This window comes from Schistocerca piceifrons, unplaced genomic scaffold (genome assembly GCF_021461385.2).
Source record: "Schistocerca piceifrons isolate TAMUIC-IGC-003096 unplaced genomic scaffold, iqSchPice1.1 HiC_scaffold_2340, whole genome shotgun sequence".
In the NCBI taxonomy this organism is placed as follows: Eukaryota; Metazoa; Arthropoda; class Insecta; order Orthoptera; family Acrididae; genus Schistocerca; species Schistocerca piceifrons.
In genome coordinates this window covers 423,341-447,900 of record NW_025728274.1, presented here as the reverse complement: position 1 = coordinate 447,900, position 24,560 = coordinate 423,341, and positions in this window count along the sequence as shown.

Genomic DNA, 24,560 nt, shown 5'->3' with positions numbered 1-24,560 from the left:
CCGTAGAAACGTTCCTCGATTTAGAAGGAAAAGTTATAGAACACATAGTATTCCATAGCGACTCAATTTCAGTGGTAATTCGTCAATGGGAGGGAGCGAGGGATGCAGTAAAGAAGGAATAGTGAATCGGAACGGAGATACTCTCCTCCCAAAAGAAACTCTTGTCGTTTCCATAGAAACGTTACTCGATTTAGAAGGAGAAGTCATAGAACCAATAGTATTTCATAGCGACACCACTTCCGTGTTAATTCGTCAGTGTGAGGGGCGAGGGATGCAGTAAAGATGGAATAGTGCATCGGAAAGGGGATACTCGCCTCCCAAAAGAAAATATTGTCGTTTCCGTAGAAACGTTCCTCGATTTAGAAGGAGAAGTTATAGAACACATAGTATTCCATAGCGACTCAATTTCAGTGTTAATTCGTCAATGGGAGGGAGCGAGGGATGCAGTAAAGAAGGAATAGTGAATCGGAACGGAGATACTCTACTCCCAAAAGAAACTCTTGTCGTTTCCATAGAAACGTTACTCGATTTAGGAGGAGATGTCATAGAACCAATAGTATTTCATAGCGACACGACTTCCGTGTTAATTCGTCAGTGTGAGGGGCGAGGGATGCAGTAAAGATGGAATAGTGCATCGGAAAGGGGATACTCGCCTCCCAAAAGAAAATATTGTCGTTTCCGTAGAAACGTTCCTCGATTTAGAAGGAGAAGTTAGAGAACACATAGTATTCCATTGCGACTCAATTTCAGTGTTAATTCGTCAAATGGAGGGAAGGAGGGATGCAGTAAAGAAGGAATAGTGAATCGGAACGGAGATACTCTCCTCCCAAAGGAAACTCTTGTCGTTTCCATAGAAACGTTACTCGATTTAGAAGGAGATGTCATAGAACCAATAGTATTTCATAGCGACACCCCTTCCGTGTTAATTCGTCAGTGTGAGGGCCGAGGGATGCAGTAAAGATGGAATAGTGCATCGGAAAGGGGATACTCGCCTCCCAAAAGAAGATATTGTCGTTTCCGTAGAAACGTTCCTCGATTTAGAAGGAGAAGTTATAGAACACATAGTATTCCATTGCGACTCAAATTCAGTGTTAATTCGTCAATGGGAGGGAGCAAGGGATGCAGTAAAGAAGGAATAGTGAATCGGAACGGAGATACTCTCCTCCCAAAAGAAACTCTTGTCGTTTCCATAGAAACGTCACTCGATTTAGAAGGAGATGTCATAGAACAAATCGTATTTCATAGCGACACCACTTCCGTGTTAATTCGTCAGTGTGAGGGGCGAGGGATGGAGTAAAGATGGAATAGTGCATCGGAAAGGGGATACTCGCCTCCCAAAAGAAAATATTTTCGTTTCCGTAGAAACGTTCCTCGATTTAGAAGGAGATGTTATAGAACACATAGTATTCCATTGCGACTCAATTTCAGTGTTAATTCGTCAATGGGAGGGAGCGAGGGATGCAGTAAAGAAGGAATAGTGAATCGGAACGGAGATACTCTCCTCCCAAAAGAAACTCTTGTCGTTTCCATAGAAACGTTACTCGATTTAGAAAGAGATGTCATACAACCAATAGTATTTCATAGCGACACGACTTCCGTGTTAATTCGACAGTGTGAGGGGCGAGGGATGCAGTAAAGATGGAATAGTACATCGGAAAGGGGATACTCGCCTCCCAAAAGAAAATATTTTCGTTTCCGTAGAAACGTTCCTCGATTTAGAAGGAGAAATTATAGAACACATAGTATTCCATTGCGACTCAATTTCAGTGTTAATTCGTCAATGGGAGGGAGCGAGGGATGCAGTAGAGAAGGAATAGTGAATCGGAACGGAGATACTCTCCTCCCAAAAGAAACTCTTGTCGTTTCCATAGAAACGTTACTCGATTTAGAAGGAGAAGTCATAGAACGAATAGTATTTCATAGCGACACCACTTCCGTGTTAATTCGACAGTGTGATGGGCGGTGGATGCAGTAAAGATGGAATAGTGCATCGGAAAGGGGATACTCGCCTCCCAAAAGAAAATTTTGTCGTTTCCGTAGAAACGTTCCTCGATTTAGAAGGAGAAGTTGAAGAACACATAGTATTCCATAGCGACTCAATTTCAGCGTTAATTCGTCAATGGGAGGGAGCGAGGGATGCAGTAAAGAAGGAATAGTGAATCGGAACGGAGATACTCTCCTCTCAAAAGAAACTCTTGTCGTTTTCATAGAAACGTTACTCGATTTAGAAGGAGATGTCATAGAATCAACAGTATTTCACAGCGACACCACTTCAGCATTAATTCGTCAGTGTGAGGAGCGAAAGATGCAGTAAAGATGGAATAGTGCATCGGAAAGGGGATACTCGCATCCCAAAAGAAAATATTGTCGTTTCCGTAGAAACGTTCCTCGATTTAGAAGGAGAAGTTATAGAACACATAGTATTCCATAGCGACTCAATTTCAGTGGTAATTCGTCAATGGGAGGGAGCGAGGGATGCAGTAAAGAAGGAATAGTGAATCGGAACGGAGATACTCTCCTCCCAAAAGAAACTCTTGTCGTTTCCATAGAAACGTTACTCGATTTAGAAGGAGATGTCATAGAACCAATAGTATTTCATAGCGACACCACTTCCGTGTTAATTCGTCAGTGTGAGGGGCGAGGGATGCAGTAAAGATGGAATAGTGCATCGGAAAGGGGATAATCGCCTCCCAAAAGAAAATATTGTCGTTTCCGTAGAAACGTTCCTCGATTTCGAAGGAGAAGTTATAGAACACATAGTATTCCATAGCGACTCAATTTCAGTGTTAATTCGTCAATGGGAGGGAGCGAGGGATCCAGTAAAGAAGGAATAGTGAATCGGAACGGAGATACTCTCCTCCCAAAAGAAACTCTTGTCGTTTCCAAAGAAACGTTACTCGATTTAGAAGGAGTAGTCATAGAACCAATAGTATTTCATAGCGACACCACTTCCGTGTTAATTCGTCAGTTTGAGGGGCGAGGGATGCAGTAAAGATGGAATAGTGCATCGGAAAGGGGATACTCGCCTCCTAAAAGAAAATATTGTCGTTTCCGTAGAAACGTTCCTCGATTTAGAAGGAGAAGTTATAGAACACATAGTATTCCATAGCGACTCAATTTCAGTGTTAATTCGTCAATGGGAGGGAGCGAGGGATGCAGTAAAGAAGGAATAGTGAATCGGAACGGAGATACTCTCCTCCCAAAAGAAACTCTTGTCGTTTTCATAGAAACGTTACTCGATTTAGAAGGAGATGTCATAGAATCAATAGTATTTCACAGCGACACCACTTCAGCATTAATTCGTCAGTGTGAGGAGCGAAAGATGCAGTAAAGATGGAATAGTGCATCGGAAAGGGGATACTCGCATCCCAAAAGAAAATATTGTCGTTTCCGTAGAAACGTTCCTCGATTTAGAAGGAGAAGTTATAGAACACATAGTATTCCATAGCGACTCAATTTCAGTGTTAATTCGTCATTGGGAGGGAGCGAGGGATGCAGTAAAGAAGGAATAGTGAATCGGAACGGAGATACTCTCCTCCCAAAAGAAACTCTTGTCGTTTCCATAGAAACGTTACTCGATTTAGAAGGAGATGTCATAAAACCAATAGTATTTCATAGCGACACCATTTCCGTGTTAATTCGTCAGTGTGAGGGGCGAGGGATGCAGTAAAGATGGAATAGTGCATCGGAAAGGGGATACTCGCCTCCCAAAAGAAAATATTGTCGTTTCCGTAGAAACGTTCCTCGATTTAGAAGGAGAAGTTATAGAACACATAGTATTCCATAGCGACTCAATTTCAGTGTTAATTCGTCAATGGGAGGGAGCGAGGGATGCAGTAAAGAAGGAATAGTGAATCGGAACGGAGATACTCTCCTCCCAAAAGAAACTCTTGTCGTTTCCATAGAAACGTTACTCGATTTAGAAGGAGATGTCATAGAACCAATAGTGTTTCATAGCGACACCATTTCCGTGTTAATTCGTCAGTGTGAGGGGCGAGGGATGCAGTAAAGATGGAATAGTGCATCGGAAAGGGGTTACTCGCCTCCCAAAAGAAAATATTTTCGTTTCCGTAGAAACGTTCCTCGATTTAGAAGGAGAAGTTATGGAAGACATAGTATTCCATAGCGACTCAATTTCAGTGTTAATTCGTCAATGGGAGGGAGCGAGGGATGCAGTAAAGAAGGAATAGTGAATTGGAACGGAGATACTCTCCTCCCAAAAGAAACTCTTGTCGTTTCCATAGAAACGTTACTCGATTTAGAAGGAGATGTCATAGAACCAATAGTATTTCATAGCGACACCATTTCCGTGTTAATTCGTCAGTGTGAGGGGCGAGGGATGCAGTAAAGATGGAATAGTGCATCGGAAAGGGGATACTCGCCTCCCAAAAGAAAATATTGTCGTTTCCGTAGAAACGTTCCTCGATTTAGAAGGAGAAGTTATAGAACACATAGTATTCCATAGCGACTCAATTTCAGTGTTAATTCGTCAATGGGAGGGAGCGAGGGATGCAGTAAAGAAGGAATAGTGAATCGGAACGGAGATACTCTCCTCCCAAAAGAAACTCTTGTCGTTTCCATAGAAACGTTACTCGATTTAGAAGGAGATGTCATAGAACCAATAGTACTTCATAGCGACACCATTTCCGTGTTAATTCGTCAGTGTGAGGGGCGAGGGATGCAGTAAAGATGGAATAGTGCATCGGAAAGGGGATACTCGCCTCCCAAAAGAAAATATTGTCGTTTCCGTAGAAACGTTCCTCGATTTAGAAGGAGAAGTTATAGAACACATAGTATTCCATAGCGACTCAATTTCAGTGTTAATTCGTCAATGGGAGGGAGGGAGGGATGCAGTAAAGAAGGAATAGTGAATCGGAACGGAGATACTCTCCTCCCAAAAGAAACTCTTGTCGTTTCCATAGAAACGTTACTCCATTTAGAAGGAGATGTCATAGAACCAATAGTATTTCATAGCGACACCATTTCCGTGTTAATTCGTCAGTGTGAGGGGCGAGGGATGCAGTAAAGATGGAATAGTGCATCGGAAAGGGGATACTCGCCTCCCAAAAGAAAATATTGTCGTTTCCGTAGAAACGTTCCTCGATTTAGAAGGAGAAGTTATAGAACACATAGTATTCCCTAGCGACTCAATTTCAGTGTTAATTCGTCAATGGGAGGGAGCGAGGGATGCAGTAAAGAAGGAATAGTGAATCGGAACGGAGATACTCTCCTCCCAAAAGAAACTCTTGTCGTTTTCATAGAAACGTTACTCGATTTAGAAGGAGATGTCATAGAATCAATAGTATTTCACAGCGACACCACTTCAGCATTAATTCGTCAGTGTGAGGAGCGAAAGATGCAGTAAAGATGGAATAGTGCATCGGAAAGGGGATACTCGCCTCCCAAAAGAAAATATTGTCGTTTCCGTAGAAACGTTCCTCGATTTAGAAGGAGAAGTTATAGAACACATAGTATTCCATAGCGACTCAATTTCAGTGTTAATTCGTCAATGGGAGGGAGCGAGGGATGCAGTAAAGAAGGAATAGTGAATCGGAACGGAGATACTCTCCTCCCAAAAGAAACTCTTGTCGTTTCTCATAGAAACGTTACTCGATTTAGAAGGAGATGTCATAGAACCAATAGTATTTCATAGCGACACCACTTCCGTGTTAATTCGTCAGTGTGAGGGGCGAGGGATGCAGTAAAGATGGAATAGTGCATCGGAAAGGGGATACTCGCCTCCCAAAAGAAAATATTGTCGTTTCCGTAGAAACGTTCCTCGATTTCGAAGGAGAAGTTATAGAACACATAGTATTCCATAGCGACTCAATTTCAGTGTTAATTCGTCAATGGGAGGGAGCGAGGGATCCAGTAAAGAAGGAATAGTGAATCGGAACGGAGATACTCTCCTCCCAAAAGAAACTTTTGTCGTTTCCAAAGAAACGTTACTCGATTTAGAAGGAGTAGTCATAGAACCAATAGTATTTCATAGCGACACCACTTCCGTGTTAATTCGTCAGTGTGAGGGGCGAGGGATGCAGTAAAGATGGAATAGTGCATCGGAAAGGGGATACTCGCCTCCCAAAAGAAAATATTGTCGTTTCCGTAGAAACGTTCCTCGATTTAGAAGGAGAAGTTATAGAACACATAGTATTCCATAGCGACTCAATTTCAGTGTTAATTCGTCAATGGGAGGGAGCGAGGGATGCAGTAAAGAAGGAATAGTGAATCGGAACGGAGATACCCTCCTCCCAAAAGAAACTCTTGTCGTTTTCATAGAAACGTTACTCGATTTAGAAGGAGATGTCATAGAATCAATAGTATTTCACAGCGACACCACTTCAGCATTAATTCGTCAGTGTGAGGAGCGAAAGATGCAGTAAAGATGGAATAGTGCATCGGAAAGGGGATACTCGCATCCCGAAAGAAAATATTGTCGTTTCCGTAGAAACGTTCCTCGATTTAGAAGGAGAAGTTATAGAACACATAGTATTCCATAGCGACTCAATTTCAGTGTTAATTCGTCAATGGGAGGGAGCGAGGGATGCAGTAAAGAAGGAATAGTGAATCGGAACGGAGATACTCTCCTCCCAAAAGAAACTCTTGTCGTTTCCATAGAAACGTTACTCGATTTAGAAGGAGATGTCATAGAACCAATAGTATTTCATAGCGACACCATTTCCGTGTTAATTCGTCAGTGTGAGGGGCGAGGGATGCAGTAAAGATGGAATAGTGCATCGGAAAGGGGATACTCGCCTCCCAAAAGAAAATATTGTCGTTTCCGTAGAAACGTTCCTCGATTTAGAAGGAGAAGTTATGGAACACATAGTATTCCATAGCGACTCAATTTCAGTGTTAATTCGTCAATGGGAGGGAGCGAGGGATGCAGTAAAGAAGGAATAGTGAATCGGAACGGAGATACTCTCCTCCCAAAAGAAACTCTTGTCGTTTCCATAGAAACGTTACTCGATTTAGAAGGAGATGTCATAGAACCAATAGTATTTCATAGCGACACCATTTCCGTGTTAATTCGTCAGTGTGAGGGGCGAGGGATGCAGTAAAGATGGAATAGTGCATCGGAAAGGGGTTACTCGCCTCCCAAAAGAAAATATTGTCGTTTCCGTAGAAACGTTCCTCGATTTAGAAGGAGAAGTTATGGAACACATAGTATTCCATAGCGACTCAATTTCAGTGTTAATTCGTCAATGGGAGGGAGCGAGGGATGCAGTAAAGAAGGAATAGTGAATTGGAACGGAGATACTCTCCTCCCAAAAGAAACTCTTGTCGTTTCCATAGAAACGTTACTCGATTTAGAAGGAGATGTCATAGAACCAATAGTATTTCATAGCGACACCATTTCCGTGTTAATTCGTCAGTGTGAGGGGCGAGGGATGCAGTAAAGATGGAATAGTGCATCGGAAAGGGGATACCCGCCTCCCAAAAGAAAATATTGTCGTTTCCGTAGAAACGTTCCTCGATTTAGAAGGAGAAGATATAGAACACATAGTATTCCATAGCGACTCAATTTCAGTGTTAATTCGTCAATGGGAGGGAGCGAGGGATGCAGTAAAGAAGGAATAGTGAATCGGAACGGAGATACTCTCCACCCAAAAGAAACTCTTGTCGTTTCCATAGAAACGTTACTCGATTTAGAAGGAGATGTCATAGAACCAATAGTATTTCATAGCGACACCATTTCCGTGTTAATTCGTCAGTGTGAGGGGCGAGGGATGCAGTAAAGATGGAATAGTGCATCGGAAAGGGGATACTCGCCTCCCAAAAGAAAATATTGTCGTTTCCGTAGAAACGTTCCTCGATTTAGAAGGAGAAGTTATAGAACACATAGTATTCCATAGCGACTCAATTTCAGTGTTAATTCGTCAATGGGAGGGAGCGAGGGATGCAGTAAAGAAGGAATAGTGAATTGGAACGGAGATACTCTCCTCCCAAAAGAAACTCTTGTCGTTTCCATAGAAACGTTACTCGATTTAGAAGGAGATGTCATAGAACCAATAGTATTTCATAGCGACACCATTTCCGTGTTAATTCGTCAGTGTGAGGGGCGAGGGATGCAGTAAAGATGGAATAGTGCATCGGAAAGGGGATACTCGCCTCCCAAAAGAAAATACTGTCGTTTCCGTAGAAACGTTCCTCGATTTAGAAGGAGAAGTTATAGAACACATAGTATTCCATAGCGACTCAATTTCAGTGTTAATTCGTCAATGGGAGGGAGCGAGGGATGCAGTAAAGAAGGAATAGTGAATCGGAACGGAGATACTCTCCTCCCAAAAGAAACTCTTGTCGTTTCCATAGAAACGTTACTCGATTAAGAAGGAGATGTCATAGAACCAATAGTATTTCATAGCGACACCATTTCCGTGTTAATTCGTCAGTGTGAGGGGCGAAGGATGCAGTAAAGATGGAATAGTGCATCGGAAAGGGGAAACTCGCCTCCCAAAAGAAAATATTGTCGTTTCCGTAGAAACGTTCCTCGATTTAGAAGGAGAAGTTATAGAACACATAGTATTCCATAGCGACTCAATTTCAGTGTTAATTCGTCAATGGGAGGGAGGGAGGGATGCAGTAAAGAAGGAATAGTGAATCGGAACAGAGATACTCTCCTCCCAAAAGAAACTCTTGTCGTTTCCATAGAAACGTTACTCCATTTAGAAGGGGATGTCATAGAACCAATAGTATTTCATAGCGACACCATTTCCGTGTTAATTCGTCAGTGTGAGGGGCGAGGGATGCAGTAAAGATGGAATAGTGCATCGGAAAGGGGATACTCGCCTCCCAAAAGAAAATATTGTCGTTTCCGTAGAAACGTTCCTCGATTTAGAAGGAGAAGTTATAGAACACATAGTATTCCATAGCGACTCAATTTCAGTGTTAATTCGTCAATGGGAGGGAGCGAGGGATGCAGTAAAGAAGGAATAGTGAATCGGAACGGAGATACTCTCCTCCCAAAAGAAACTCTTGTCGTTTCCATAGAAACGTTACTCGATTTAGAAGGAGATGTCATAGAACCAATAGTATTTCATAGCGACACCATTTCCGTGTTAATTCGTCAGTGTGAGGGGCGAGGGATGCAGTAAAGATGGAATAGTGCATCGGAAAGGGGATACTCGCCTCCCAAAAGAAAATATTGTCGTTTCCGTAGAAACGTTCCTCGATTTAGAAGGAGAAGTTATAGAACACATAGTATTCCATAGCGACTCAATTTCAGTGTTAATTCGTCAATGGCAGGGAGCGAGGGATGCAGTAAAGAAGGAATAGTGAATCGGAACGGAGATACTCTCCTCCCAAAAGAAACTCTTGTCGTTTCCATAGAAACGTTACTCGATTTAGAAGGAGATGTCACAGAACCAATAGTATTTCATAGCGACACCATTTCCGTGTTAATTCGTCAGTGTGAGGGGCGAGGGATGCAGTAACGATGGAATAGTGCATCGGAAAGGGGATATTCGCCTCCCAAAAGAAAATATTGTCGTTTCCGTAGAAACGTTCCTCGATTTAGAAGAAGAAGTTATAGAACACATAGTATTCCATAGCGACTCAATTTCAGTGTTAATTCGTCAATGGGAGGGAGCGAGGGATGCAGTAAAGAAGGAATAGTGAATTGGAACGGAGATACTCTCCTCCCAAAAGAAACTCTTGTCGTTTCCATAGAAACGTTACTCGATTTAGAAGGAGATGTCATAGAACCAATAGTATTTCATAGCGACACCATTTCCGTGTTAATTCGTCAGTGTGAGGGGCGAGGGATGCAGTAAAGATGGAATAGTGCCTCGGAAAGGGGATACTCGCCTCCCAAAAGAAAATATTGTCGTTTCCGTAGAAACGTTCCTCGATTTAGAAGGAGAAGTTATAGAACACATAGTATTCCATAGCGACTCAATTTCAGTGTTAATTCGTCAATGGGAGGGAGCGAGGGATGCAGTAAAGAAGGAATAGTGAATCGGAACGGAGATACTCTCCTCCCAAAAGAAACTCTTGTCGTTTCCATAGAAACGTTACTCGATTTAGAAGGAGATGTCATAGAACCAATAGTATTTCATAGCGACACCATTTCCGTGTTAATTCGTCAGTGTGAGGGGCGAGGGATGCAGTAAAGATGGAATAGTGCATCGGAAAGGGGATACTCGCCTCCCAAAAGAAAATATTGTCGTTTCCGTAGAAACGTTCCTCGATTTAGAAGGAGAAGTTATAGAACACATAGTATTCCATAGCGACTCAATTTCAGTGTTAATTCGTCAATGGGAGGGAGCGAGGGATGCAGTAAAGAAGGAATAGTGAATCGGAACGGAGATACTCTCCTCCCAAAAGAAACTCTTGTCGTTTCCATAGAAACGTTACTCGATTTAGAAGGAGATGTCATAGAACCAATAGTATTTCATAGCGACACCATTTCCGTGTTAATTCGTCAGTGTGAGGGGCGAGGGATGCAGTAAAGATGGAATAGTGCATCGGAAAGGGGATACTCGCCTCCCAAAAGAAAATATTGTCGTTTCCGTAGAAACGTTCCTCGATTTAGAAGGAGAAGTTATAGAACACATAGTATTCCATAGCGACTCAATTTCAGTGTTAATTCGTCAATGGGAGGGAGGGAGGGATGCAGTAAAGAAGGAATAGTGAATCGGAACGGAGATACTCTCCTCCCAAAAGAAACTCTTGTCGTTTCCATAGAAACGTTACTCCATTTAGAAGGAGATGTCATAGAACCAATAGTATTTCATAGCGACACCATTTCCGTGTTAATTCGTCAGTGTGAGGGGCGAGGGATGCAGTAAAGATGGAATAGTGCATCGGAAAGGGGATACTCGCCTCCCAAAAGAAAATATTGTCGTTTCCGTAGAAACGTTCCTCGATTTAGAAGGAGAAGTTATAGAACACATAGTATTCCATAGCGACTCAATTTCAGTGTTAATTCGTCAATGGGAGGGAGCGAGGGATGCAGTAAAGAAGGAATAGTGAATCGGAACGGAGATACTCTCCTCCCAAAAGAAACTCTTGTCGTTTTCATAGAAACGTTACTCGATTTAGAAGGAGATGTCATAGAATCAATAGTATTTCACAGCGACACCACTTCAGCATTAATTCGTCAGTGTGAGGAGCGAAAGATGCAGTAAAGATGGAATAGTGCATCGGAAAGGGGATACTCGCCTCCCAAAAGAAAATATTGTCGTTTCCGTAGTAACGTTCCTCGATTTAGAAGGAGAAGTTATAGAACACATAGTATTCCATAGCGACTCAATTTCAGTGTTAATTCGTCAATGGGAGGGAGCGAGGGATGCAGTAAAGAAGGAATAGTGAATCGGAACGGAGATACTCTCCTCCCAAAAGAAACTCTTGTCGTTTCTCATAGAAACGTTACTCGATTTAGAAGGAGATGTCATAGAACCAATAGTATTTCATAGCGACACCACTTCCGTGTTAATTCGTCAGTGTGAGGGGCGAGGGATGCAGTAAAGATGGAATAGTGCATCGGAAAGGGGATACTCGCCTCCCAAAAGAAAATATTGTCGTTTCCGTAGAAACGTTCCTCGATTTCGAAGGAGAAGTTATAGAACACATAGTATTCCATAGCGACTCAATTTCAGTGTTAATTCGTCAATGGGAGGGAGCGAGGGATCCAGTAAAGAAGGAATAGTGAATCGGAACGGAGATACTCTCCTCCCAAAAGAAACTTTTGTCTTTTCCAAAGAAACGTTACTCGATTTAGAAGGAGTAGTCATAGAACCAATAGTATTTCATAGCGACACCACTTCCGTGTTAATTCGTCAGTGTGAGGGGCGAGGGATGCAGTAAAGATGGAATAGTGCATCGGAAAGGGGATACTCGCCTCCCAAAAGAAAATATTGTCGTTTCCGTAGAAACGTTCCTCGATTTAGAAGGAGAAGTTATAGAACACATAGTATTCCATAGCGACTCAATTTCAGTGTTAATTCGTCAATGGGAGGGAGCGAGGGATGCAGTAAAGAAGGAATAGTGAATCGGAACGGAGATACCCTCCTCCCAAAAGAAACTCTTGTCGTTTTCATAGAAACGTTACTCGATTTAGAAGGAGATGTCATAGAATCAATAGTATTTCACAGCGACACCACTTCAGCATTAATTCGTCAGTGTGAGGAGCGAAAGATGCAGTAAAGATGGAATAGTGCATCGGAAAGGGGATACTCGCATCCCAAAAGAAAATATTGTCGTTTCCGTAGAAACGTTCCTCGATTTAGAAGGAGAAGTTATAGAACACATAGTATTCCATAGCGACTCAATTTCAGTGTTAATTCGTCAATGGGAGGGAGCGAGGGATGCAGTAAAGAAGGAATAGTGAATCGGAACGGAGATACTCTCCTCCCAAAAGAAACTCTTGTCTTTTCCATAGAAACGTTACTCGATTTAGAAGGAGATGTCATAGAACCAATAGTACTTCATAGCGACACCATTTCCGTGTTAATTCGTCAGTGTGAGGGGCGAGGGATGCAGTAAAGATGGAATAGTGCATCGGAAAGGGGATACTCGCCTCCCAAAAGAAAATATTGTCGTTTCCGTAGAAACGTTCCTCGATTTAGAAGGAGAAGTTATAGAACACATAGTATTCCATAGCGACTCAATTTCAGTGTTAATTCGTCAATGGGAGGGAGCGAGGGATGCAGTAAATAAGGAATAGTGAATCGGAACGGAGATACTCTCCTCCCAAAAGAAACTCTAGTCGTTTCCATAGAAACGTTACTCGATTTAGAAGGAGATGTCATAGAACCAATAGTATTTCATAGCGACACCATTTCCGTGTTAATTCGTCAGTGTGAGGGGCGAGGGATGCAGTAAAGATGGAATAGTGCATCGGAAAGGGGTTACTCGCCTCCCAAAAGAAAATATTGTCGTTTCCGTAGAAACGTTCCTCGATTTAGAAGGAGAAGTTATGGAACACATAGTATTCCATAGCGACTCAATTTCAGTGTTAATTCGTCAATGGGAGGGAGCGAGGGATGCAGTAAAGAAGGAATAGTGAATTGGAACGGAGATACTCTCCTCCCAAAAGAAACTCTTGTCGTTTCCATAGAAACGTTACTCGATTTAGAAGGAGATGTCATAGAACCAATAGTATTTCATAGCGACACCATTTCCGTGTTAATTCGTCAGTGTGAGGGGCGAGGGATGCAGTAAAGATGGAATAGTGCATCGGAAAGGGGATACCCGCCTCCCAAAAGAAAATATTGTCGTTTCCGTAGAAACGTCCCTCGATTTAGAAGGAGAAGTTATAGAACACATAGTATTCCATAGCGACTCAATTTCAGTGTTAATTCGTCAATGGGAGGGAGCGAGGGATGCAGTAAAGAAGGAATAGTGAATCGGAACGGAGATACTCTCCTCCCAAAAGAAACTCTTGTCGTTTCCATAGAAACGTTACTCGATTTAGAAGGAGATGTCATAGAACCAATAGTATTTCATAGCGACACCATTTCCGTGTTAATTCGTCAGTGTGAGGGGCGAGGGATGCAGTAAAGATGGAATAGTGCATCGGAAAGGGGATACTCGCCTCCCAAAAGAAAATATTGTCGTTTCCGTAGAAACGTTCCTCGATTTAGAAGGAGAAGTTATAGAACACATAGTATTCCATAGCGACTCAATTTCAGTGTTAATTCGTCAATGGGAGGGAGCGAGGGATGCAGTAAAGAAGGAATAGTGAATTGGAACGGAGATACTCTCCTCCCAAAAGAAACTCTTGTCGTTTCCATAGAAACGTTACTCGATTTAGAAGGAGATGTCATAGAACCAATAGTATTTCATAGCGACACCATTTCCGTGTTAATTCGTCAGTGTGAGGGGCGAGGGATGCAGTAAAGATGGAATAGTGCATCGGAAAGGGCATACTCGCCTCCCAAAAGAAAATACTGTCGTTTCCGTAGAAACGTTCCTCGATTTAGAAGGAGAAGTTATAGAACACATAGTATTCCCTAGCGACTCAATTTCAGTGTTAATTCGTCAATGGGAGGGAGCGAGGGATGCAGTAAAGAAGGAATAGTGAATCGGAACGGAGATACTCTCCTCCCAAAAGAAACTCTTGTCGTTTCCATAGAAACGTTACTCGATTAAGAAGGAGATGTCACAGAACCAATAGTATTTCATAGCGACACCATTTCCGTGTTAATTCGTCAGTGTGAGGGGCGAGGGATGCAGTAAAGATGGAATAGTGCATCGGAAAGGGGATACTCGCCTCCCAAAAGAAAATATTGTCGTTTCCGTAGAAACGTTCCTCGATTTAGAAGGAGAAGTTATAGAACACATAGTATTCCATAGCGACTCAATTTCAGTGTTAATTCGTCAATGGGAGGGAGCGAGGGATGCAGTAAAGAAGGAATAGTGAATCGGAACGGAGATACTCTCCTCCCAAATGAAACTCTTGTCGTTTCCATGGAAACGTCACTCGATTTAGAAGGAGATGTCATAGAACCAATAGTATTTCATAGCGACACCATTTCCGTGTTAATTCGTCAGTGTGAGGGGCGAGGGATGCAGTAAAGATGGAATAGTGCATCGGAAAGGGGATACTCGCATCCCAAAAGAAAATATTGTCGTTTCCGTAGAAACGTTCCTCGATTTAGAAGGAGAAGTTATAGAACACATAGTATTCCATAGCGACTCAATTTCAGTGTTAATTCGTCAATGGGAGGGAGGGAGGGATGCAGTAAAGAAGGAATAGTGAATCGGAACGGAGATACTCTCCTCCCAAAAGAAACTCTTGTCGTTTCCATAGAAACGTTACTCCATTTAGAAGGAGATGTCATAGAACCAATAGTATTTCATAGCGACACCATTTCCGTGTTAATTCGTCAGTGTGAGGGGCGAGGGATGCAGTAAAGATGGAATAGTGCATCGGAAAGGGGATACTCGCCTCCCAAAAGAAAATATTGTCGTTTCCGTAGAAACGTTCCTCGATTTAGAAGGAGAAGTTATAGAACACATAGTATTCCATAGCGACTCAATTTCAGTGTTAATTCGTCAATGGGAGGGAGCGAGGGATGCAGTAAAGAAGGAATAGTGAATCGGAACGGAGATACTCTCCTCCCAAAAGAAACTCTTGTCGTTTCCATAGAAACGTTACTCGATTTAGAAGGAGATGTCATAGAACCAATAGTATTTCATAGCGACACCATTTCCGTGTTAATTCGTCAGTGTGAGGGGCGAGGGATGCAGTAAAGATGGAATAGTGCATCGGAAAGGGGATACTCGCCTCCCAAAAGAAAATATTGTCGTTTCCGTAGAAACGTTCCTCGATTTAGAAGGAGAAGTTATAGAACACATAGTATTCCATAGCGACTCAATTTCAGTGTTAATTCGTCAATGGCAGGGAGCGAGGGATGCAGTAAAGAAGGAATAGTGAATCGGAACGGAGATACTCTCCTCCCAAAAGAAACTCTTGTCGTTTCCATAGAAACGTTACTCGATTTAGAAGGAGTAGTCATAGAACCAATAGTATTTCATAGCGACACCATTTCCGTGTTAATTCGTCAGTGTGAGGGGCGAGGGATGCAGTAACGATGGAATAGTGCATCGGAAAGGGGATACTCGCCTCCCAAAAGAAAATATTGTCGTTTCCGTAGAAACGTTCCTCGATTTAGAAGAAGAAGTTATAGAACACATAGTATTCCATAGCGACTCAATTTCAGTGTTAATTCGTCAATGGGAGGGAGCGAGGGATGCAGTAAAGAAGGAATAGTGAATCGGAACGGAGATACTCTCCTCCCAAAAGAAACTCTTGTCGTTTCCATAGAAACGTTACTCGATTTAGAAGGAGATGTCATAGATCCAATAGTATTTCATAGCGACACCATTTCCGTGTTAATTCGTCAGTGTGAGGGGCGAGGGATGCAGTAAAGATAGAATAGTGCATCGGAAAGGGGATACTCGCCTCCCAAAAGAAAATATTGTCGTTTCCGTAGAAACGTTCCTCGATTTAGAAGAAGAAGTTATAGAACACATAGTATTCCATAGCGACTCAATTTCAGTGTTAATTCGTCAATGGGAGGGAGGGAGGGATGCAGTAAAGAAGGAATAGTGAATCGGAACGGAGATACTCTCCTCCCAAAAGAAACTCTTGTCGTTTCCATAGAAACGTTACTCGATTTAGAAGGAGATGTCATAGAACCAATAGTATTTCATAGCGACACCATTTCCGTGTTAATTCGTCAGTGTGAGGGGCGAGGGATGCAGTAAAGATGGAATAGTGCATCGGAAAGGGGATACTCGCCTCCCAAAAGAAAATATTGTCGTTTCCGTAGAAACGTTCCTCGATTTAGAAGGAGAAGTTATAGAACACATAGTATTCCATAGCGACTCAATTTCAGTGTTAATTCGTCAATGGGAGGGAGCGAGGGATGCAGTAAAGAAGGAATAGTGAATCGGAACGGAGATACTCTCCTCCCAAAAGAAACTCTTGTCGTTTTCATAGAAACGTTACTCGATTTAGAAGGAGATGTCATAGAATCAATAGTATTTCACAGCGACACCACTTCAGCATTAATTCGTCAGTGTGAGGAGCGAAAGATGCAGTAAAGATGGAATAGTGCATCGGAAAGGGGATACTCGCCTCCCAAACGAAAATATTGTCGTTTCCGTAGAAACGTTCCTCGATTTAGAAGGAGAAGTTATAGAACACATAGTATTCCATAGCGACTCAATTTCAGTGTTAATTCGTCAATGGGAGGGAGCGAGGGATGCAGTAAAGAAGGAATAGTGAATCGGAACGGAGATACTCTCCTCCCAAAAGAAACTCTTGTCGTTTCTCATAGAAACGTTACTCGATTTAGAAGGAGATGTCATAGAACCAATAGTATTTCATAGCGACACCACTTCCGTGTTAATTCGTCAGTGTGAGGGGCGAGGGATGCAGTAAAGATGGAATAGTGCATCGGAAAGGGGATACTCGCCTCCCAAAAGAAAATATTGTCGTTTCCGTAGAAACGTTCCTCGATTTCGAAGGAGAAGTTATAGAACACATAGTATTCCATAGCGACTCAATTTCAGTGTTAATTCGTCAATGGGAGGGAGCGAGGGATCCAGTAAAGAAGGAACAGTGAATCGGAACGGAGATACTCTCCTCCCGAAAGAAACTTTTGTCGTTTCCAAAGAAACGTTACTCGATTTAGAAGGAGTAGTCATAGAACCAATAGTATTTCATAGCGACACCACTTCCGTGTTAATTCGTCAGTGTGAGGGGCGAGGGATGCAGTAAAGATGGAATAGTGCATCGGAAAGGGGATACTCGCCTCCCAAAAGAAAATATTGTCGTTTCCGTAGAAACGTTCCTCGATTTAGAAGGAGAAGTTATAGAACACATAGTATTCCATAGCGACTCAATTTCAGTGTTAATTCGTCAATGGGAGGGAGCGAGGGATGCAGTAAAGAAGGAATAGTGAATCGGAACGGAGATACCCTCCTCCCAAAAGAAACTCTTGTCGTTTTCATAGAAACGTTACTCGATTTAGAAGGAGATGTCATAGAATCAATAGTATTTCACAGCGACACCACTTCAGCATTAATTCGTCTGTGTGAGGAGCGAAAGATGAAGTAAAGATGGAATAGTGCATCGGAAAGGGGATACTCGCATCCCAAAAGAAAATATTGTCGTTTCCGTAGAAACGTTCCTCGATTTAGAAGGAGAAGTTATAGAACACATAGTATTCCATAGCGACTCAATTTCAGTGTTAATTCGTCAATGGGAGGGAGCGAGGGATGCAGTAAAGAAGGAATAGTGAATCGGAACGGAGATACTCTCCTCCCAAAAGAAACTCTTGTCGTTTCCATAGAAACGTTACTCGATTTAGAAGGAGATGTCATAGAACCAATAGTATTTCATAGCGACACCATTTCCGTGTTAATTCGTCAGTGAGAGGGGCGAGGGATGCAGTAAAGATGGAATAGTGCATCGGAAAGGGGATACTCGCCTCCCAAAAGAAAATATTGTCGTTTCCGTAGAAACGTTCCTCGATTTAGAAGGAGAAGTTATAGAACACATAGTATTCCATAGCGACTCAATTTCAGTGTTAATTCGTCAATGGCAGGGAGCGAGGGATGCAGTAAATAAGGAATAGTGAATCGGAACGGAGATACTCTCCTCCCAAAAGAAACTCTTGTCGTTTCCATAGAAACGTTACTCGATTTAGAAGGAGATGTCATAGAACCAATAGTATTTCATAGCGACACCATTTCCGTGTTAATTCGTCAGTGTGAGGGGCGAGGGATGCAGTAAAGATGGAATAGTGCATCGGAAAGGGGATACCCGCCTCCCAAAAGAAAATATTGTCGTTTCCGTAGAAACGTTCCTCGATTTAGAAGGAGAAGTTATAGAACACATAGTATTCCATAGCGACTCAATTTCAGTGTTAATTCGTCAATGGGAGGGAGCGAGGGATGCAGTAAAGAAGGAATAGTGAATTGGAACGGAGATACTCTCCTCCCAAAAGAAACTCTTGTCGTTTCCATAGAAACGTTACTCGATTTAGAAGGAGATGTCATAGAACCAATAGTATTTCATAGCGACACCATTTCCGTGTTAATTCGTCAGTGTGAGGGGCGAGGGATGCAGTAAAGATGGAATAGTGCATCGGAAAGGGGATACTCGCCTCCCAAAAGAAAATACTGTCGTTTCCGTAGAAACGTTCCTCGATTTAGAAGGAGAAGTTATAGAACACATAGTATTCCCTAGCGACTCAATTTCAGTGTTAATTCGTCAATGGGAGGGAGCGAGGGATGCAGTAAAGAAGGAATAGTGAATCGGAACGGAGATACTCTCCTCCCAAAAGAAACTCTTGTCGTTTCCATAGAAACGTTACTCGATTAAGAAGGAGATGTCATAGAACCAATAGTATTTCATAGCGACACCATTTCCGTGTTAATTCGTCAGTGTGAGGGGCGAGGGATGCAGTAAAGATGGAATAGTGCATCGGAAAGGGGATACTCGCCTCCCAAAAGAAAATATTGTCGTTTCCGTAGAAACGTTCCTCGATTTAGAAGTAGAAGTTATAGAACACATAGTATTCCATAGCGACTCAATTTCAGTGTTAATTCGTCAATGGGAGGGAGCGAGGGATGCAGTAAAGAAGGAATAGTGAATCGGAACGGAGATACTCTCCTCCCAAATGAAACTCTTGTCGTTTCCATGGAAACGTCACTCGATTTAGAAGGAGATGTCATAGAACCAATAGTATTTCATAGCGACACCATTTCCGTGTTAATTCGTCAGTGTGAGGGGCGAGGGATGCAGTAAAGATGGAATAGTGCATCGGAAAGGGGATACTCGCATCCCAAAAGAAAATATTGTCGTTTCCGTAGAAACGTTCCTCGATTTAGAAGGAGAAGTTATAGAACACATAGTATTCCATAGCGACTCAATTTCAGTGTTAATTCGTCAATGGGAGGGAGGGAGGGATGCAGTAAAGAAGGAATAGTGAATCGGAACGGAGATACTCTCCTCCCAAAAGAAACTCTTGTCGTTTCCATAGAAACGTTACTCCATTTAGAAGGAGATGTCATAGAACCAATAGTATTTCATAGCGACACCATTTCCGTGTTAATTCGTCAGTGTGAGGGGCGAGGGATGCAGTAAAGATGGAATAGTGCATCGGAAAGGGGATACTCGCCTCCCAAAAGAAAATATTGTCGTTTCCGTAGAAACGTTCCTCGATTTAGAAGGAGAAGTTATAGAACACATAGTATTCCATAGCGACTCAATTTCAGTGTTAATTCGTCAATGGGAGGGAGCGAGGGATGCAGTAAAGAAGGAATAGTGAATCGGAACGGAGATACTCTGCTCCCAAAAGAAACTCTTGTCGTTTCCATAGAAACGTTACTCGATTTAGAAGGAGATGTCATAGAACCAATAGTATTTCATAGCGACACCATTTCCGTGTTAATTCGTCAGTGTGAGGGGCGAGGGATGCAGTAAAGATGGAATAGTGCATCGGAAAGGGGATACTCGCCTCCCAAAAGAAAATATTGTCGTTTCCGTAGAAACGTTCCTCGATTTAGAAGGAGAAGTTATAGAACACATAGTATTCCATAGCGACTCAATTTCAGTGTTAATTCGTCAATGGCAGGGAGCGAGGGATGCAGTAAAGAAGGAATAGTGAATCGGAACGGAGATACCCTCCTCCCAAAAGAAACTCTTGTCGTTTTCATAGAAACGTTACTCGATTTAGAAGGAGATGTCATAGAATCAATAGTATTTCACAGCGACACCACTTCAGCATTAATTCGTCTGTGTGAGGAGCGAAAGATGAAGTAAAGATGGAATAGTGCATCGGAAAGGGGATACTCGCATCCCAAAAGAAAATATTGTCGTTTCCGTAGAAACGTTCCTCGATTTAGAAGGAGAAGTTATAGAACACATAGTATTCCATAGCGACTCAATTTCAGTGTTAATTCGTCAATGGGAGGGAGCGAGGGATGCAGTAAAGAAGGAATAGTGAATCGGAACGGAGATACTCTCCTCCCAAAAGAAACTCTTGTCGTTTCCATAGAAACGTTACTCGATTTAGAAGGAGATGTCATAGAACCAATAGTATTTCATAGCGACACCATTTCCGTGTTAATTCGTCAGTGTGAGGGGCGAGGGATGCAGTAAAGATGGAATAGTGCATCAGAAAGGGGATACTCGCCTCCCAAAAGAAAATATTGTCGTTTCCGTAGAAACGTTCCTCGATTTAGAAGGAGAAGTTATAGAACACATAGGATTCCATAGCGACTCAATTTCAGTGTTAATTCGTCAATGGCAGGGAGCGAGGGATGCAGTAAATAAGGAATAGTGAATCGGAACGGAGATACTCTCCTCCCAAAAGAAACTCTTGTCGTTTCCATAGAAACGTTACTCGATTTAGAAGGAGATGTCATAGAACCAATAGTATTTCATAGCGACACCATTTCCGTGTTAATTCGTCAGTGTGAGGGGCGAGGGATGCAGTAAAGATGGAATAGTGCATCGGAAAGGGGATACCCGCCTCCCAAAAGAAAATATTGTCGTTTCCGTAGAAACGTTCCTCGATTTAGAAGGAGAAGTTATAGAACACATAGTATTCCATAGCGACTCAATTTCAGTGTTAATTCGTCAATGGGAGGGAGCGAGGGATGCAGTAAAGAAGGAATAGTGAATTGGAACGGAGATACTCTCCTCCCAAAAGAAACTCTTGTCGTTTCCATAGAAACGTTACTCGATTTAGAAGGAGATGTCATAGAACCAATAGTATTTCATAGCGACACCATTTCCGTGTTAATTCGTCAGTGTGAGGGGCGAGGGATGCAGTAAAGATGGAATAGTGCATCGGAAAGGGGATACTCGCCTCCCAAAAGAAATTACTGTCGTTTCCGTAGAAACGTTCCTCGATTTAGAAGGAGAAGTTATAGAACACATAGTATTCCCTAGCGACTCAATTTCAGTGTTAATTCGTCAATGGGAGGGAGCGAGGGATGCAGTAAAGAAGGAATAGTGAATCGGAACGGAGATACTCTCCTCCCAAAAGAAACTCTTGTCGTTTCCATAGAAACGTTACTCGATTAAGAAGGAGATGTCATAGAACCAATAGTATTTCATAGCGACACCATTTCCGTGTTAATTCGTCAGTGTGAGGGGCGAGGGATGCAGTAAAGATGGAATAGTGCATCGGAAAGGGGATACTCGCCTCCCAAAAGAAAATATTGTCGTTTCCGTAGAAACGTTCCTCGATTTAGAAGTAGAAGTTATAGAACACATAGTATTCCATAGCGACTCAATTTCAGTGTTAATTCGTCAATGGGAGGGAGCGAGGGATGCAGTAAAGAAGGAATAGTGAATCGGAACGGAGATACTCTCCTCCCAAATGAAACTCTTGTCGTTTCCATGGAAACGTCACTCGATTTAGAAGGAGATGTCATAGAACCAATAGTATTTCATAGCGACACCATTTCCGTGTTAATTCGTCAGTGTGAGGGGCGAGGGATGCAGTAAAGATGGAATAGTGCATCGGAAAGGGGATACTCGCATCCCAAAAGAAAATATTGTCGTTTCCGTAGAAACGTTCCTCGATTTAGAAGGAGAAGTTATAGAACACATAGTATTCCATAGCGACTCAATTTCAGTGTTAATTCGTCAATGGGAGGGAGGGAGGGATGCAGTAAAGAAGGAATAGTGAATCGGAACGGAGATACTCTCCTCCCAAAAGAAACTCTTGTCGTTTCCATAGAAACGTTACTCCATTTAGAAGGAGATGTCATAGAACCAATAGTATTTCATAGCGACACCATTTCCGTGTTAATTCGTCAGTGTGAGGGGCGAGGGATGCAGTAAAGATGGAATAGTGCATCGGAAAGGGGATACTCGCCTCCCAAAAGAAAATATTGTCGTTTCCGTAGAAACGTTCCTCGATTTAGAAGGAGAAGTTATAGAACACATAGTATTCCATAGCGACTCAATTTCAGTGTTAATTCGTCAATGGGAGGGAGCGAGGGATGCAGTAAAGAAGGAATAGTGAATCGGAACGGAGATACTCTGCTCCCAAAAGAAACTCTTGTCGTTTCCATAGAAACGTTACTCGATTTAGAAGGAGATGTCATAGAACCAATAGTATTTCATAGCGACACCATTTCCGTGTTAATTCGTCAGTGTGAGGGGCGAGGGATGCAGTAAAGATGGAATAGTGCATCGGAAAGGGGATACTCGCCTCCCAAAAGAAAATATTGTCGTTTCCGTAGAAACGTTCCTCGATTTAGAAGGAGAAGTTATAGAACACATAGTATTCCATAGCGACTCAATTTCAGTGTTAATTCGTCAATGGCAGGGAGCGAGGGATGCAGTAAAGAAGGAATAGTGAATCGGAACGGAGATACTCTCCTCCCAAAAGAAACTCTTGTCGTTTCCATAGAAACGTTACTCGATTTAGAAGGAGATGTCATAGAACCAATAGTATTTCATAGCGACACCATTTCCGTGTTAATTCGTCAGTGTGACGGGCGAGGGATGCAGTAACGATGGAATAGTGCATCGGAAAGGGGATACTCGCCTCCCAAAAGAAAATATTGTCGTTTCCGTAGAAACGTTCCTCGATTTAGAAGAAGAAGTTATAGAACACATAGTATTCCATAGCGACTCAATTTCAGTGTTAATTCGTCAATGGGAGGGAGCGAGGGATGCAGTAAAGAAGGAATAGTGAATCGGAACGGAGATACTCTCCTCCCAAAAGAAACTCTTGTCGTTTCCATAGAAACGTTACTCGATTTAGAAGGAGATGTCATAGAACCAATAGTATTTCATAGCGACACCATTTCCGTGTTAATTCGTCAGTGTGAGGGGCGAGGGATGCAGTAAAGATAGAATAGTGCATCGGAAAGGGGATACTCGCCTCCCAAAAGAAAATATTGTCATTTCCGTAGAAACGTTCCTCGATTTAGAAGGAGAAGTTATAGAACACATAGTATTCCATAGCGACTCAATTTCAGTGTTAATTCGTCAGTGGGAGGGAGGGAGGGATGCAGTAAAGAAGGAATAGTGAATCGGAACGGAGATACTCTCCTCCCAAAAGAAACTCTTGTCGTTTCCATAGAAACGTTACTCGATTTAGAAGGAGATGTCATAGAACCAATAGTATTTCATAGCGACACCATTTCCGTGTTAATTCGTCAGTGTGAGGGGCGAGGGATGCAGTAAAGATGGAATAGTGCATCGGAAAGGGGATACTCGCCTCCCAAAAGAAAATATTGTCGTTTCCGTAGAAACGTTCCTCGATTTAGAAGGAGAAGTTATAGAACACATAGTATTCCATAGCGACTCAATTTCAGTGTTAATTCGTCAATGGGAGGGAGCGAGGGATGCAGTAAAGAAGGAATAGTGAATCGGAACGGAGATACTCTCCTCCCAAAAGAAACTCTTGTCGTTTTCATAGAAACGTTACTCGATTTAGAAGGAGATGTCATAGAATCAATAGTATTTCACAGCGACACCACTTCAGCATTAATTCTTCAGTGTGAGGAGCGAAAGATGCAGTAAAGATGGAATAGTGCATCGGAAAGGGGATACTCGCCTCCCAAAAGAAAATATTGTCGTTTCCGTAGAAACGTTCCTCGATTTAGAAGGAGAAGTTATAGAACACATAGTATTCCATAGCGACTCAATTTCAGTGTTAATTCGTCAATGGGAGGGAGCGAGGGATGCAGTAAAGAAGGAATAGTGAATCGGAACGGAGATACTCTCCTCCCAAAAGAAACTCTTGTCGTTTCTCATAGAAACGTTACTCGATTTAGAAGGAGATGTCATAGAACCAATAGTATTTCATAGCGACACCACTTCCGTGTTAATTCGTCAGTGTGAGGGGCGAGGGATGCAGTAAAGATGGAATAGTGCATCGGAAAGGGGATACTCGCCTCCCAAAAGAAAATATTGTCGTTTCCGTAGAAACGTTCCTCGATTTCGAAGGAGAAGTTATAGAACACATAGTATTCCATAGCGACTCAATTTCAGTGTTAATTCGTCAATGGGAGGGAGCGAGGGATCCAGTAAAGAAGGAACAGTGAATCGGAACGGAGATACTCTCCTC